This window comes from Balearica regulorum, chromosome Z (assembly GCF_011004875.1).
Source record: "Balearica regulorum gibbericeps isolate bBalReg1 chromosome Z, bBalReg1.pri, whole genome shotgun sequence".
Taxonomy (NCBI): Eukaryota; Metazoa; Chordata; class Aves; order Gruiformes; family Gruidae; genus Balearica; species Balearica regulorum.
Window position 1 is genome coordinate 66,061,688 of NC_046220.1, and position 18,070 is coordinate 66,079,757.

Consider the following 18,070-nt stretch of genomic DNA (forward strand, 5'->3'; position numbering starts at 1 on the left):
TTCTCCCTAATTCTCTGTATCTTTCAATTGCTTTTGAAGCAAGAAATGTAAGTCTTCCTTCTACCTACTGCTTGCTTTACTTATTTCCATTAAAGGATTTTCAGGGCAGGGAGTACCTGTTACTATATTCACATGCAATGTCTAGCATAACCACCCACATCTCTACTAAAATTGTGAGACAACAGCAAAAGCTAAAATCCAGGAAATGCACGGCTATTTCCTGTTCCAGCATACCCATTTATTATTTTTAAACCATAAATATTAAAAGCTTTAGATGAGACACACATAACATTTCAATGTAACTGTCTAACAGATAATCTATGTGTATTCAATTTTAACAAATTTTGAAACTTAATTTCATTATTTCAGATTTTGTGAGTGGATAAGAAATATTTTACTTTACAATACAGACAAATTTATTCCTCCAAAGAGAGAGGAATAACCAGTGATAAACAATGTGTTTTTCAAAATGGTTCCTGGGCTTGTAGTACTGCCTTGTGGACAAGAGAAAACCATTAAGTGGGGCCTTTCTTTACACATATATAATTCATCTCATAAACTAATAAAGTAAAAAAAGGAGATTCTACATACATCAGAAACCACTTATAGAATAAGAAACATAACCAAAACAGTTACTGAAACCAAACAACGTCTTAGGTAAAATATACGGATTTTGTTTGTTCTGGATTACAGCCGCTACTGCTTTGAAGTAGTTTCAGTGATCCAAGATGGAAAGATAATGTAGAAGTCAGACCCTAACAGGTCTCACAGGAGAATAGGTTATGTATTCTCGGGAAAGGCCGGACAGATCTAAACTTTTTCTACCTATACTCTGAGCTGGCTAAGCCTATACCAACTGTGGCCTGGAGGCTGGAGAGCTGCATTAGCAGCACTGCTCCCAGATTTTCTGGTGGTATTACTGAATATTAAGGTATTAAGACTGTTGCACTAAGCCTGTGCATATTCTAAAACTCAGAGGTCAGTTTTTCTCAGTAGGTCACAGTCTGTCAATAGGACAAAAGTATCATTTAGCAGAAGAAATATCACCTGTCATTATTTAAAACCATTTTGTTGTATTTCTTTTACCAAATGAGGTTTACTCTCACATGTTTTGCTGGCTTCATTTATTTGGTTTGATATTAGAGAAAAGAGCAGGGAGGGACAGAAGGAAAACATGGCCTATAGCAAGCACGCGGCCTTTCTGTACAGAAGAGATATGATTTTCAAACAAGTTTTGTCAGTGTCTATCTGCTTGTTTGTCAGTCAGAGACACATATGGTTGGAAATATGATGGTATGACAAGCAGGACCCCACTGCTACTGAAGCAAATATTATTTTGCTGCAGGTGATTTCCACTGCGGATAAGAGTGAACAGCCCTAGCAATAAAGCCGGTCAGCGAAGCTTCCCACCCACGACACCAACTATTTTCTGTGCAGTGTTAGAGGTAGCTAGTGCAGACTTAGGCACTCTTGATTACAGAGGATAAAAAATGAATGTAAAGGAAGACAAAACAAGAAAAAAATTCTTAATTAATTTAACACAAAGGGAGATGCAGCTGCCGATGAAGATTCAAACACTGACTGACTTTGGGATAGGAGATGCTCTCCTGGACCTAGGCATTTGATTTGGGTCAGTCTGGGAAGGAGCCAGGTATTTGGGCTTGTTCTCAATACAGGTATCTAATATGTGCCTGTAGCTAATGTTTTGTTAATGCAATAATAAAAAAATATTTTCTATAGTGGTATTTCTGCATATAGCATAGATGAATGACCATTAATAAAGTGGACTTTATTAGTTTCAAACAATGATAATCATATTCCTGTTGATATTATTTTCTATTCACTTGCTATAAGGAAGCAACTAAAATTTTAATTTGCCTAATGTACAAATCAGGCAGTAGAGTGTTTCTAATCATGTAAGAAATCAACCCAAATATCAGTAATCAATGTTGTCAAAACTTCTGTGTTTCACACATTCATAAACACCTCCTTTGTATTCTGACTAGAATATATTTATAAATACCCTAAAGACAGTTCTTTTTGTACAATCATTAAGGAACTCAAATATCATGTGCCAGGAGAAATAGTACATTAGAAACATCAAATACTTTAATATTAAATATTATAATGATTCAATTTATTTGAAACAGACAATGCAAAAATGTAAGTGGCCTTTCTCTCTGTTTATTAGCTTTTATTTTTATGGAACAACTGAGCAGAAAAGAACTAGTTTCCCTATTTCATCATATCTGTACCTGCAAATCACTATGATTTTATCCTCAGGTACTGTTTTGTACTTGTACTTGAAAAAAGTCTTTACCAACTCAAGTATGGTTACAGGCTGCTGCTATGTTATCTTAGCCTTTTTTGCAACATCATGGAATTAATCTGATGACCATCTTTTTAGGTTTAAATTCTGAAATATAACATTTGTATTTTGCACTTACTGATGTTTATTTCTAAGAAAACTAAATAACATAAGCCTAAGGAAGAATAAAATTTTACCTATTATTGACTGGCATTTTAATCAACGCAGTTCATTTCCATCTTTGATGGGCAGAAAACAAGACACATCATAGATTGTCTTGGGGGCCTTTTCATTCATGTAGGTAATGCCTCGTAAGGACAACTGACTGTTCATTAAAGAAATAGAGTGAAAAAGCAGACAGGAATGAATGACAGTGAGGGAATGCTTTATGAAAAGTTCCATGTACGGAAGGCAAAAAGAGCTATTTTAAAAATCTTAGTCAAAACAAAACAGAAAGGGTCTCAGCAGCTGCAAGAAATATTTTTAAATATTATATTCACTTTCATAAATTCTGTTTTTAATAAAGTTCACAATTCCATTAGCTTCTGGTTAAGTGATCCTGTCTTAGTGTATCTTTTTTAATAGGCATCACATTTTAGATATTAAATCACCGAATGATAAGGTTTAGTGGACAGAGAACTCCAGAAGTTATCCTGTTTCTAAGCATTGCATACAGCATACTGGCTTATAGCCCATGGTCCAGAGTATTTGGAAGAGTCTGATAGTTGCACAGTTTGGCTTTGTGTGCTCTAATGCCTCTAGTATGTTTTGTGGCTTTTTTTTCCTTAATTTATTTTTCATCTGTAATTGAAATTAGATACTTGTAGACATTTTTATGCTCCAGATCCTGATATGTGTAATTTCATGTTACAAAAATTCAATGCTTTTTGCCAGAAATTAGATAGCTAAAAGGACCACCTATCTATAGGCAGTGAAAGAGGAATGGTAGAGATAATCTTAGATTGAGTGCAAAATATCTGTTTCTGGCTCAGGATGAAGATAGCAATCTGTATGTATTCGGCCAACTCTCCTTTATCATATATGTATCAAATAGTATGGACATAGGTAATTATAGATTACCTTGACGGTTCATTTCAGTTGAACTTAAAGCTGTGGATTTGAAAGTACAATAAAGCTTAAAGTGAAGTTATGTTAGTTATTTTTACAGCAACCACATGAACCAGGTTTTGTCCTGTGCTTCTCCCTTGAAACAACACTTTGATAATGTTATGGGAAATTTCCTACAGATTCTCATTTTACTGTGTAACTCCCATACCATCGAAGGCATCAGCATATGGGGAATGTACCAGCTGCTGACAACAATGATCCCAGAGGAATGGAGAGATACAACCTTATAGCCATCTGTGTAAGCAGAAACACAGGAATAGCAAGCTAGCTGACTCAAGAAGAACCTGTATTCCACATGAAGTTAAGGTTTATGGGGCTGGAAAGTCTCAAAATACAAAACAGAGAAACCAAGGTTCTGATAGTAATCTTGAAAATAATAGCTATTTGGGCTTGCAAAATACAGTTAGCTGAGACAACTTAGCAGATGTAAATCCCCCTTACTGCCAAGTCCTGCTGAGCTAGACTTCATCCAGAATGTGCCATACCATCTTAGATATTGTACCAATATTTTTGAGCAATACGTTATATCAGGCCTTTCAATTCATCTTCTGAGCACGTGCTCTCCATCCCACCCTGCCTAGTACTGCACCACTGACAGGAACAACACTTTATGTAAAAAACTTCCAAGTGGAGTTGCTCATTATTAATTCAGACAGTTTTGAAGGTGAAAGCGAACAGCGTTTGGCAGCAAGAACTTTTAATGAGCCTGTCATGAAGGAATTCAGTCTGCAAAGACAAACTTATTTTGTAGTACACTTGCATGACTCCGTGCCTCTGCATTTCTGTCTTGTATGCTAAACATACAAATACCTTTTTAGATCCACTTCCCCACACTAATATGAGTTTTACTCATATCACAGTACAGCTTGTGTAATATGCCAAAATACTGGCAGCAGTAGAGGAGGATTTCTTGGATATCGCTGCTGCACATCCACGACTTTTGAAAACAATAAAAACAGAAAGTTAAAATTAGAAATGTGAATTGGATGAATTTTCACTTTCCAGGTAAAAATTTTCTGTTAAGGTAAACAAAGTTGGCACAGCTATCAAGAACTTTATGCTGCTCCTTTATGAGTTTCATGTTTCTTTCCTGCTGTTACTTCCCAAAGGTTATTTATAGCCGCCGTCAAAGAGACTCTATATTTCTCTAATTTTTTCTATTTATACATAAAAGGACTTGAGGCAGTGAATGAAAATTTAAACTGGCTCTTTTCAGAGCAGCACAAAAGATGTCTCTGATCTCTCCTCAGGTATCTCTGGGGTCTCAGGGAAGAAAGGACAAAAAGACAAACGAAAAAAAACAGCAAGAGAGCTGTTCAGGGAGGGGCAAGGGACAACCTCTGAAAAACATCTCTTGAGATGGAGGTGCAGACAGGGGTAAACCCACCTGAAGCCTTCCGTTAACCACACAGGAAGAGCAGCTGTGGATCTACAGCAAGTGGGCAGGGTACAAAGAAAGAGGACAGGGAGAAAAGCTGCTGGAGTGGGAGGAGCTGACTATCCTGAGAGCACCATTTCTCAACAAACAGCACTACCAACAGAAAGTGCTAGGCACATAGAAACACAGACATACTAACATTCACAACTAGGAATGGAAAATACAGTTCAAAACAGTTTCTTTAGCTAATGTATGCATGAAAGATGTAACACTGCACATTGCCAGTTCAGTCTTTGCTTATGTACCTATCTCTTGTCAGCAGCTCTTTCCAGACTTCTCATGGCTTTGTTTTCCCTGGAATTCGTCTTTAATGTATACATACGTGTGTGTGCGTGTGTGCATATGTGCATGTATTTGTAGAAATATATATACAAAAAAATTTTGGAGCATGAAAAGCCAGCTATTCAGCTTGCCAGTACACATCTGCTGGACCTATACACTAACCCTTAGAACTCACTCCAAAATAACAACTGACAGTTCATTCATCATGTGGGAGGGATGCAGGAGCTGGAAATAGTTGGGGCCAGAGCAGTGGGGAGAGGCGTTACTCCAAATGTGGCTAGTAAAAAAGGGCCTGGGAGGGCTATTCTGGCAGACAGAAGGTGGGGCAGAGCTTGAGCTAGAGAGATAGTTTGGCTCCTAGAAAGTTCAAGTTGGGGTTGTAAAAGTACTTTACTGCCAGATTTGCTTTCTCTCACTCCACCCATGCAGCTGCTGACTGTGTCTGAAGCTCACTTCCTCTTAAATTTTTCTCCTTTCCTGTTCTATCTTCTTTCTCCTTCTTTATTTTTTAAGACTCACATGAAATGCTGCAGTTCGACTACCATGTCTTCCTAAAGCACAAAGTTCAGGAAAGCCATGATATCACTGCCTCCTTCCTAGCCCAGCGTAGCCTGACCTCAGCTGCCATTGGTTCTGGACACAAGGTTTGAGCTCCACTGACATTTCAGCGCATGCCTCCCTCTTTTCCTGTCACGAGTTGCACCTTTCTCCTTGTCCTGTCTTCACTTTGGTTGTGGCCTGTCCTGTTCTGTTGGAGGTGAGGATCAGTTCCTCTTGTCCTTCTTCCACACCTTTGGACATACTTTATAAAGCATCTGTCAGATCAGTAGGACCTGGCATTCTCTTCAAAAGTAAAACAGATTAATTAAAATACCACTTTATATTTTAAACAAGGTTCATGTCAGGTCTTAAGAAGAATTTCTCTTTCTGGAAAGGCTCAGGTTTTGCTTCCAAGATATTATTTTTCTTTTATTTTATGAAAAGTGTTACAGAATCAAACATTAAGTACAGCTGCCAAAAATATATAGTGGAAATCATGAATTTACAAAATCTAATTCACACTTCATGTAATAATGCAAGTATTTATTTATGAGTAAAATTAAAAGGCAAAGTAATATTGGAGCCAAGCTTGTAACTACAGCTATGGAAAAATCAGTTGAGTAACTTTCTATTTGTATTATTTTTAAATACTTGTAAACCAGACTGTAAAAATTGCCTCATATTTTTCAGATAAAGAATGCAGCAACAGAGCACCATTCTGAAAACCTAGTTATATACAAACAAAACCAGAAAAGCTGTGATAAGGATCTTTGTTCTCAGACAGCTATTACCATATGGGAAGCAGCATTGGAAAAAACATGTGATATTCTTAGTTTTGTTATATTTTGTTTTTAAAGCTCCTGCTCCCAGAGCCCTGTGACTGTACAAGAACAGCAAATTTTTTTCTTCTTTTTTAATCTTTGTAGTCAGAGACCAAAAATGTGTCCCAGTGGCTAATGAAAAAATAAAAGGCATGTAGTATGGACTGAAATGATGGTATTAAGAATAAAACTTTTACTAAACCCAAAATAATTTTGGAATGCTGACATCTGGCACTGAATTCTGGCAAAGCTTTGGAAGATCAGAACAACCTGCTTTTGAGTGAAAGGGACACAAAGAAATGTTAGATCTATAATAACATTACAAGGAATGGTAATCTTAGAAACCTGACACTCAAATACCCTATGGACTTGACAGAAAGTCTCCTTAAGCTCCAGGATTGTACTTGGTAATTTAGACACTAAACAAGCAGTGGTCGCCATACTTACAGTGGCATAGGTTGGACCAGAGTCAATCCTAATGCTGTGAGACTTACACCTATTAGTAAAATAAGAAGCAGAGCTGTTTCATCCATAGATGAAGCAGGCACTAAACAGTCCTTCAGTCCTTGTCTCCCTTGGCTTTGGTGACTGATAAAGATATTTGCAACTTGCCAGTGTTTCAGACTGGCTCTTCCACCCATAAAGCACTTGGAAAGCACTTGGTAGCCTAAAAATAGGTGTGTTCTTGCCCTTTGATAAATGTGGGCACATTTTTGGATTGTTGCAGTTTTGGCTGGAGGGGGGGGAAGGGGGGGTGGTGGAGGGGGGGGTGCTAGGGTTTTTGTTTTGTTTTGTTTTGTGGGTTTTTTCTTTTTTTCTTTTTTCCCAGCTGTACTAAAGCTTTAACATCTTTGTCTGATCTTCCACCATTTTTTAAAGGCATTTGCCTTTTATTTAGGAGAGCTAGGAAAAAACACTGAGCTATAATGTAAGTTCAGAGACTTAGAGTCAAGCTGTTATCCCATAAACAGAGAAAAACGTCGAGGTATATTGGAATTCCAGAGTACCTTCCTTTTCCCATTTCTGTACTTTGATTATATAGTTATCAATCTTTTGGATTAACTATTTCTCTATAGACTTTGTTATTCATAATATAAGAATAATAAGCTTTCAGCTTTCTCTCTCCCTTGTCATTCTGCGCTATTCTGCATCTTGAAGACAGCTTTCTCTATTAATATTCATTACTCATATTTAATTAATTTGGCCTTATTATTCAGGACAAGGTGAGATCTGTGGATAGAGAAAAGTTTGACCAGCCATTTTGATAATAGGTCTATGTTAGTGGCTCATTGCACTGAACAAATTTCCATAATAGTGTCATTGTGTTACAATATTATGCAAATCTTTGTCCTCTGACTAGCCAACAGTACCTCTTAGCTATTGAGAGCTATGAACATAATTCTTTCCTCATGACAACACCAAGCTTAGCACATTTTTGTTCTGGGTCTTTTTTAGAAGCACAGTTTTGTAACTCTCCAACTCTAAGAGAAAAATGAATTAGTGGTACAAAGGACCTTTCAAAGCCATAAACCGAGCACTCTTGCCAGAAACTCTCCACCTCTGCTTTTCCCTGTGTTAAACCCCTGTGTTTAAATCTGCAGTGAAGTTTCTCTCATTTGGAACAAATTACGGGAATGTTCATATTAAATATTAATAACCTTCCAAACCTACCCAGGAGTAGAATATTAAGTTTACAAAACACCTTTAAAGGCTCATTAGAATTACTATCAACTCATGCTTTTACATAAAAAAATGTTTTAAATCTCAATTACCTATAAAAAGGAAAAGAGAGAATCTGCAACACAGAACAAGCCACATTTTACCTATTTTAAGCAAGAAACTATAAATGCAATATTTCTGGAAGACTTCAGCCATGGCTGAAGTTCAATCCCATTCAGAACTTCCATAAAGGCCAGTAAAAGGCACAGCTTAGTGCTTTAGAACACCTGCAGACAGTCTCCTTGCTTCCACTTTTAACTCCTTTGCCCTCCAACAGTCTGTCATCACCAAACATTCCCATAGGTTGTGGATTAGATCTTTGAATTCCCCATCATCTAAGCTTTTTCTTTTTCTTGGGTCTGACTGTAGTGATTAGTAATTTAGGTTTGCAATGATGGGTATTATACAGTGTGGTCAGCTGGTGAGAATCATTAAAGAACATCAGTTCTTCTGTCACCTTCAACACATTCAGAAGAACCTGTCCAAAATGTTTCTGTGTTAAAGGTAAAGATGGAGAAAGGATAGATGGCACAGGACAGATTATGGCAGCCACCAGGTGCTGGAAGGTGGGTTTTTTACAGCATGGAAGTCCACTGCTGCATCCAGACAGCTTGTGACAAAAGGTGATTCATGAAAGACCAAGAATCTGGCTCCAAGACTTTTAGACTTTGAATGACTTCTCTAGTTCTTTCAAAGCTGATCTTTAATTAACAAGTCTTACAACATGCTGCAAAAACTATTTTTCTGGCTTTTAATTATTTCCATTTTCTTGTGGAAAAATTAAGAGGACACATCCTTTATAACAAAAAGATAGCTTTGTCTTCAATATGCTGCTAGAATTATCTACACCTAAATAGGATTTGTCTATTCATTTGAGGAATCTTTAAATTGTATTGAGGTCACTGAGAAAAAAAGTCTCATCAAAACAAGATGTAATTCTTAGATATGCCATAAGCACTGCTAGAATCTATTCACAAAGGACAGAAAGGTTAACAATGCCAAATAGAAACAACAATATAATCTACTATATGATTTGGGGTGAGTTTTCATCTGGAAAAGATATTATTTAAACTAAAGGCCTCTGTGTTCTCTTGCTTGTCAGTACATATGTCTGCACTAGGGCTGCATATCAAAAGGTTGTACCTAGAACACTTCTCTGATGTCCTGGTATTTGATGAGAGAAATGTAATTCAGAAGACCACACGATATTCTGACACGGAAATATTTATTTACCCTGAAAATGTCTTGGCAGCTGACATAGTTTAACACACATCAACCAACCATGACCTTTATGCTCTAGTTTAAGACTGTAAATTATTAAGGAGAGAGTTGTAAAAATAAGTTAAATGTCAGGTGTGATTAATCTAGGAATACTACATTATTTCAAGTACAGTGCCCTTATCCTTGCATTCTCTTCTTGTGGAGTTTTGGCATAAAGTGGCATAATTAAATTAGATTTCAGCTAAATTGCTGTTGAAATTGGCCCCTGGTCTCTCTTCTTTTTTAGCACAGACTGGTTGAGAGCTATGTGTTTAGCATATGTATAATTCATACTTAGCAATTCTAATGACTTCTTTGTAATGTTAAACTCAAACTTTTGAGAAAAACACAGTCTCACCAGAAAGCATAATTGACAGACTTACTGGGATGGGATGGGATGGGATGGCAAGGGAAGAGAAGAGAAAAGAAAAGAAGAGAAGAGAAGAGAAGAGAAGAGAAGAGAAGAGAAGAGAAGAGAAGAGAAGAGAAGAGAAGAGAAGAGAAGAGAAGAGAAGAGAAGAGAAGAGAAGAAGAGAAGAGAAGTTGGAAAGGACCTACAATGATCATCTAGTCCAACTGCCACAGATAGTAAATAATATGACCTTAATAATAATATGTCTTAATGCATCACTTTACAGCTGAGAATCTATGCAATTATTTTGAAGACTGGCTTCTATTACATCACCCAAACACAACAGATTTTTTAGAATCCAAGCAGATAGATTTCTCAGTCTTCTGAGGAACTCACAGAGTTTCTAATTTTACAATGCTGATTTTTTTTTCTTTTGGTTTACTTTTTAAAGCAAGTCCAACAGTGGATTATGGGATCCAATAACATGAAATTTTCAAGCAGAATAGTCAGAGAAAAGTCTTCTTGGTTCTGTAGCTGTAATAGTTACATTATATTCACACTTATTTTTCTTTTAAATAACAAAACACATGTTTCAAGACAGAAAATCTAGATCATACAATTAGTAAATTAATTAACCTTTTAGGAAGATCCAAACCCATTTATGGTGATCAAATAAAGGGGGATGAATTGTAATGTCATCACAAGAGGTAAAATCAAGTACCAAAGAAGAAAGGACTGAAAAGTTTTTGGCCTGTTAAAGTAGAAGGCCTGATTGAAATGCACCTTTCTTTCAAGAAACATTCTATAATTCTTATATGTAGTACCAGGCAGAATGATTGCCATACATTATTTGAAAAGCTTTGAATGCAAATATTTCAATAATATAAAACAAGCTGTTATAAATAATTTCTAAAGGTAGGATTTAGATCACATATGATGTACCATAATTAGTGTTATTCTTCAGCTCTGATTTTCAAGCTACAAGTATTTTTCCAGTAATCATACTTATTCTGTCTTAATGCGTCAAAAAGAAATAGGAAATTACAGTCTAATGGAAGCAAAAAAATGACCAGCTGTGAAATCTGTAGGAAGTATAATTATAATCAGAGCTACATTAAAGCACTAGCCACTACAAAACCATACATTGGGCTTATACACAGTCAAAGAACAGTCTAAAAACAAATTGAGTGTAAATAACTTTCAAAGGGCTTCACTGCCTACAGTACAGCACTGACTGAAGCAGTAGATGTTTCATGGCAATTCTGCTTTAATTTATACAATGTGCTATTTTTCCTCTATTTTAAAAATTAAAACTAAGTAAAACTAAGATGCAGCTTCCTGGAAGCCACCATATTCTCCTACAGCTCTATCCCATTCTTCCCAGTCTTCTAACTGTCACATAATAGTGGTTGTATTGTAGTAGTATGGTTCACTAAACAATATATTCACATGGGTGCATGTTTCTGTGAATATACACAAATTTATAAATATATATATGTATACAATATGATCACATGTATGTAACACAAAAAAACCATATATATTCCACTATTCCTATTGTGATATAAAGATTTTTTTGTAAACTTGCCTTAAGTATTATGTCTTTATGTTAGGGATGAAGAAAGCAAATTTTTCACATCATTGCAAATTTGTGCCTACAGTCCCAGAATTCTGACTGACTTCATCAAACCATGAGGAGAGGAAAATATACCTATTCATAATTGTTGCCATATACATTTATATTTCTTTAATTACAAACAAAAAGGAGAGTTACCCTACAGAAGTGTTAAACTGAGGAGTATGAATTAGAAATGCAAGCGTATTAAGATAGTGTAATTATTTCAGATTCATATATTATTTAACAAAGAAAATAAAATATAAAGTTAAATGTAAATGATAGCCAATGAAATGAATCTTTTTCAATTACAGATTAGACTAAATTAATTTCAAAAGCCAAGTTAAGAAGTCCCTTCATACAGCAGCTATTAAGTACATAGCAGAGTTAACACAATTCAGGTTGCTTAACTGTACCTTTCTAGGTCTCTTTAACTGCAAAAGACATCTTTTTGGGTGGACGTCTATTTTTCCTGCATGCAATCTCTGATTTTGGCTGCTGCAGCCTGAATTGAAAACCCAATAATCTTTTCCCTGAATATAACACTGACCAGCATATTAACTGGAAATTGCATTATTAGACATTCAACCATGTGTTCTTTGATCCTAGATAAAAATTGAAGATTATTTCTACCCTCATTTGATTAAATTGTGGGACATGTTCTCTCATTGTACAGACATAACTGAATTATCATCCATCAGCTGACAAAATACTACTGTGACTGACAAGACAGACTGACAGACAAACAGGAGACTTGAATAAAGAAAGATCAAAGTGAGAATTGATCACAGAAATGAGTTTTTTTTCTGATATACTTGCTAATATACTGGGGGGGGTGGGAGGAAATAAAAAAAATAATTCTGAATTCTGGTCATTTCACAGGTAAGCATACTCACAGACTACTGCTTCAAGGAAGTAAGAAAGAGGAGGATAATTTGCTTGTTTACTAGTCATCTCCACATAGGCTCCCAGGGGCTCGTGTTTCACCCTACAGCACATAGCTTGAACAGTTGTTGATTTTGCTAAATCTAACATGCTAACAAGGTGGGTGGGGAGGCAAAATACCCCTTTCCAAACATCTGCCATCACAAACTGCAATTTTGGAAGATGACATAACTCACTACTTATACGTAGAAATTATATTTGGTTCTAGAAGTGTTGAAATGTGCTTTGGGTTTCAAAGTCACCTTTACTGATGAGCAGAGGCAACAAATGAATGTGGGAACATACAATTTTTCTCCCATGTTTTTCCTTTTAATCGTCAGTATGATGAAAATGTGATATGTATGACATGCTATTTTGGCTAAGATGGATGTACTACAATCCTTTGTTTTGTACTACATTTTCTTTGATGCCAAGTACTAATCTAATCTAACCTAAATCAATTTAGATAGATGTTAGAAAGAAATTCTTTACTGTGAGGGTGGTGAGGCACTGGAACAGGTTGGCCAGAGAAGCTGTGGATGTCCCCTCCCTGGAAGTGTTTAAGACCAGGTTGGATGGGGCTTTGGGCAACATGGTCTAGTGGAGGGTGTCCCTGCCCATGGCAGGGGGGTTGGAACTAGATGATCTTTGAGGTCCCTTCCAACCCAAACCATTCTGTGATTCTATGATTCTATGATTCTATGATTCTACTATCAAAGTTACTGGATGCTGCAGGAAGGTACATGTTCTCCAGACTTAGGAAAATCAAACTTCCCTTCTGCACCTACACAGGAGTTTCTGAGTACTTCAGGTGCCCAGTCTTCAAAACTGTGAATAAGAACAGCTCCATAGGACAGCATTAGGTGTTCAAGAAGGCTGAGGATGTACCTGACACTAAAGAAATAGCAATGATTAATAGGACTTGAAATCTGAAAGGAAGGAGGCCAATTATGTCCTTAGTCACACAAAATAATTAAAGAAGCACCTACAGCTCAATGAAATCCAGACTGATGCAAACCAAAGTGAAAAATCTCACTTCCCAAATGAAAGAATTAAAATTTTGAGTAATTTACTCCTACTGACATTGGTTTCACCATAAAATTTACCTTTTTATATAATGCAGTATTGTATTTATGTGTTTGTCTGTTTTAACTTCCAAGTACTTCCTGAAGAAAAAAATATGTGGGTTTGTTTGTTTTGTTTTTTTTTTAAGAGGATATTTCAGTGTTAGACCTCTCCCAAAGCAGATATACCAGGAACAGAACCAAGTCAAGTATTTATGGAAAAATTACACAAAACATTGACTCATCACCAGATACTATATAGTAAAAGTTCAAGTGGTTGCAGCGTGGATGTTTCATAATAAAGTATGACACAAACTTGACAATCCAATATAGGGAAATAGTAGATTCAATCAATAACTAGTTAATACTTTTAAATCACAAATTTAAGCAAAATACACTCAATTTAGTCACTTCATACACTGAAATATGATCTTAATCTCACAGTACAATTTAACTGAACTTGGAGCAAAATTACTAAACACAAAAATGATTCTCTGCTCTCAAATTTTTTATTAGACCCACCATATGCTTATCTAAAATAGAAAAACTGGAATGTCAGAGTCACCCTGTATTTTTTCAGAACATGCTGTGAATTAACAAGTCTTTGGAAACAGTGCTGAAAATAACCTGTTATTCATTCCAATAATGTTTAGCAGAAAAGTATATAGGAACAAATCTACTATATATATGTATACACACATATATATATTAATCCCTCCTTTTTTAAAAAAAAGTATATAGGTTCAAACATAAAATTGTCAATTGCATTTTTATATAGGATAATTTATGAATTATGATGGTTGGGTTGGAACTATCTCTTCTATATGAAATTTTGACTACTAGAATCATTTGGCAATTGAAAAAAATGGCAGAAAAGACTGGCATGAAGTAATTTACTTTTTTCAAATCAGCATCAGTAATTCTTATCCTGGATTGCAGGACTAGTTCAAAAGCCCAGTGAATATCAAGAACAATCTTTCATCAAATGCAAACCACAGACATCAGAAAAAAGGTTAGGGTAGAGAAATTTTTGGCTAACTGAGATTAGAATCCCTCTGACCCTAAAATAAATTCCAGCATAAAGAACTCTGACCAAAGAGACAAACTTTGATCTTGGAATTAAGTGCTTAAAGCACTTAAGGCTACACTCCTAATGCTTAGTGAAATATTCATGACTGATGGAGCATTTAGGTGCCAACAGTTTTCCTGCCTAGTTTAGGCTGTATGTGCTCACCTTATTATTTGTAATAATGACTGTAATGTGATGATGTCATTGTACACTTGTAACACTTCCCCCTCCTGTCTAGGTCAAGGGTCCCTCTTGTTATATATAAATATATTTGGAAACCACAAACTAGGAACCCATGCACCTGAAAACCCAAGGAGCTTCCCTTAAAAGCAGCTTTTGACACATGCTGATAGTATCAAGTTCAGCACAAAACACTGCAGCTACTGCCACTTCTCTTTTCTAATGAAAACCACAGTTCTGTGGTGGCTATTGTGTCAGTGACCATTTCACATGGTAACCTCACAGTTATAGCACTTATAAAAGGAAGGAGAAAAAAACAGCTCAATGTCCTGCTCAGTCCAAGGGTTGAAGACTGCTTCCCACTTCTCAGGAAAGTGTTCTTATCTCTTGACTCTCCTCACCTAGTGAACGCTCTCTCTTTTCTCTGGCCCTAGGAATTCCCAGTGGTCCTTCAGTGAGGCAGACAGACACAGAAGAAGAACACTTGTGTCTTCTACAGACAGACATGGAAGGAGAAGACTTATATCCAGAGCTAGCAGGTTAGACTTCCTCCATGAAGATAAGAACAGTTGCTGACTTCTGGCAGCAGTGAGCACTGAATTCTCTCATCCTAGCTAAATTCTTTAACCACCACCACCTCCAATAGGTTAAGAATAAAGTGGTTACTCAACATACAGAGAGAGAACATAGAAGCCACTTAAATGCAGCAGATGGTTTCAAGCTGTGAATCTTGATATCATGAATGTAACTAATTCAGGATTACAAAATTTCAGAACTATCATTTCTCATGCTTCCTACTGCTGTTTTACAAATACCATCCCTTCACACCTGGCACCATCTGGCTGTTTTAAGTTCTGGTCCTACATGTTCAGGTACCCATACGCACTAGCAAATGCAGCTGTCTAGTCTAGGTACATCGTTCCTACTCTGGGAACCAGGCCTCTAGAGAAGGTCTTGGCACATCTAAATCACTTTATGGATCTGTGTCTTAATGACTAGGAAAAAGACAGACTAAAACCCCCAAACTGCAAAGGCTGACAATCTGCGTTACGAAGAAAAATTAAAAAAAAAAAAAAAAAAAAATTGAGTGTGTAATAAATTCATATGAACACAAACAGTAAACAGAGTAATGATAAACCTCTCTGGTGTAAAACCCAATAGCATGTGCCATCATCTGTATGCTGGACAATAGCCACTGAGCTGCAGACAGACTTCTTTCATAAACGCTATATGAAATTGGCAACATTTTCCACATATCTGACATGTGCTACTGTAGCACAGTTATTTGAATTTCAAATAAAAGCAGAATGAGCCAATCCCTAATTTAATCAGGAAAAAAAGCAGATTAGATCTTGAATTTTTGACAGTCGTACTGACTTAGTACAAAAAAAGGATTTAAAAGGAGACCAAGATTTTAACTGTTTACTAAGACATGAAATCCAGGCCTGGAACTTCTATTTTTTTAACTGGGCATTTAATAAATGTATATATCTTGATAAATGCATCTGATAAGGAAAAAAGAAAGCACTTTTGCAGGAAGAGATTAATTTCTCTGTATTCTGAACTCACACAGAAATGGTACAATCTGTGTTGCAGAGTTTTCTTAAAATGAGGCAGTTTAGGCAAAACAATCATTTTTTAGGACAGAGGTATTCCTGGATTTGTACCAATAATTTTTCAGGGTGAGCGGGATAATGAATTGATTTCTTCATGCTGCAATATATCAACCCATAGCTTCCTACTAAGGGAGAGGAAATGATTTAGACAGTGTCCACTAAATGTGGGTGATTTATTCCAATTCAGGACCTCCACAAAAACTCTTATGTAAAAATCTAAAAGCCCTTTGGATTTTCTGAAAAACACATCGACATAATTCTCAGCTTAAATACTAAGGCTACTCCAGTGAAATACTGACGTTCCATATTTCCATCTATAAATGAAACCTATATCTAAGGAATATTAAGACAATAATATGCACTTGCAGTATTTTTTTTAAATAGAGAAACCCCCGAAAGTGATAAGCAATTTACATTACTTTCAATATGGAAAATATCCATCTTCTCTGCATCTGTCCATGTCCCAAGCATAGTAGCAAATGAATGCTTTTCTCAGTGATCTTGAGACTACAAAGGTAGACTCCTGGTGTATTATGGCTTGATGTTTCTATAAAGTCTGTGGGATACACATGCAGTTATCACAGCAACTGGATTCTGCCAGATATTTTGTCTTTTTCAGCTATATTTTAAGAACTTCAGAGTTATTTGCTAATGACGTTTATGCTTCCACAAGTATATGGGAACACACTGCAGTATAAATTTGATTCAGATCCAGAACAGGCATCTTTGTACATTTTTACTGAATTACCCAGAATGCACCCTTATAGAAATTAATTTGACATCATGATTGTATATAATTTGCACAATAACAGACATTATTGATTTATTCTAAGGTTAGAGTGACTCAGGTAAATATGATATAAAGCTGTCTCGTGCAAAGGGATCACAAACATTTATCAAACAAACTTGATCCAGCAAGAATTTATACAAGTTCAGTGATTTCTATATCCAATGGTGTGGTGGCAACTGTGATACAATACTCAGTGCACTATATCTAGCATTGTTGCCTCGGAAAACCATGGTCTGTCCTGAGAAAAGGGTAGAATTTGATAATTTTATCATCTCGTAGCCTGGAACATTTCCCCACTTCAGCAGAATTAGATTTTGTACTTAATATTGGTATAAATAAACTCTGAAGTGAACAGAAAATGCCTGAGAGCTCATCCACAGTAAAAGGCTCTCTTGTACAGGTCCTGCTGGGCCTGAAAAATAAAGTTGTAGAAGAAATATTGAGAACACTTACGGGCATGCTGCTATGAAAATAAAACAGGCTTAAAGAAGATCTGGAGAATATCTTGTCAGTTCATAGATATATGCCTATAAACAGTTCCTCTCCACAGAAATTTGTTCAACTTCCTTCTTGTTTTATCTTTTAAACACTGACATCTTCTGAGTTTTGTCCTCAGTTACTGTTGGAGTTGGGACTTGAAGGCTATCTGACAAAATAAATTAAGCTAGCACTTGGGGATGGGAAACTTTGAGTGTCCGTGTGCTCCAACTTGATTATAGGACCTGGAGAAGAAGCAGAAGTGAAAGTGTGGCCAAACCAGGAAAAAAAAAAAAAAAAAAAGCTAAAAGGTCAAGCAAAAGAGTTATGAGAGGTCTGGCTAAGGTGCACAAGCAGAGGTGTACACATGCTGTAAGGCCGGATGAAGTTAGAAGGCAGGTAAAAGGAGAGGAATTCCAACCACAGAGAAATGCAGGGTCCACAGCTAGAAGCAGTCATGACAAAAAAAAAGGCTAATAAAGTCAGT

General features: G+C 36.2%; 1 protein-coding gene across 4 annotated transcripts in view; it reads right to left on the bottom strand.

The window, feature by feature from the left end:
- Positions 1-18,070, bottom strand: part of RAB3C (RAB3C, member RAS oncogene family) — a 149,051-nt gene that overhangs the window by 88,034 nt on the left and 42,947 nt on the right. The gene's annotated exons all lie outside the window — the stretch shown is intronic.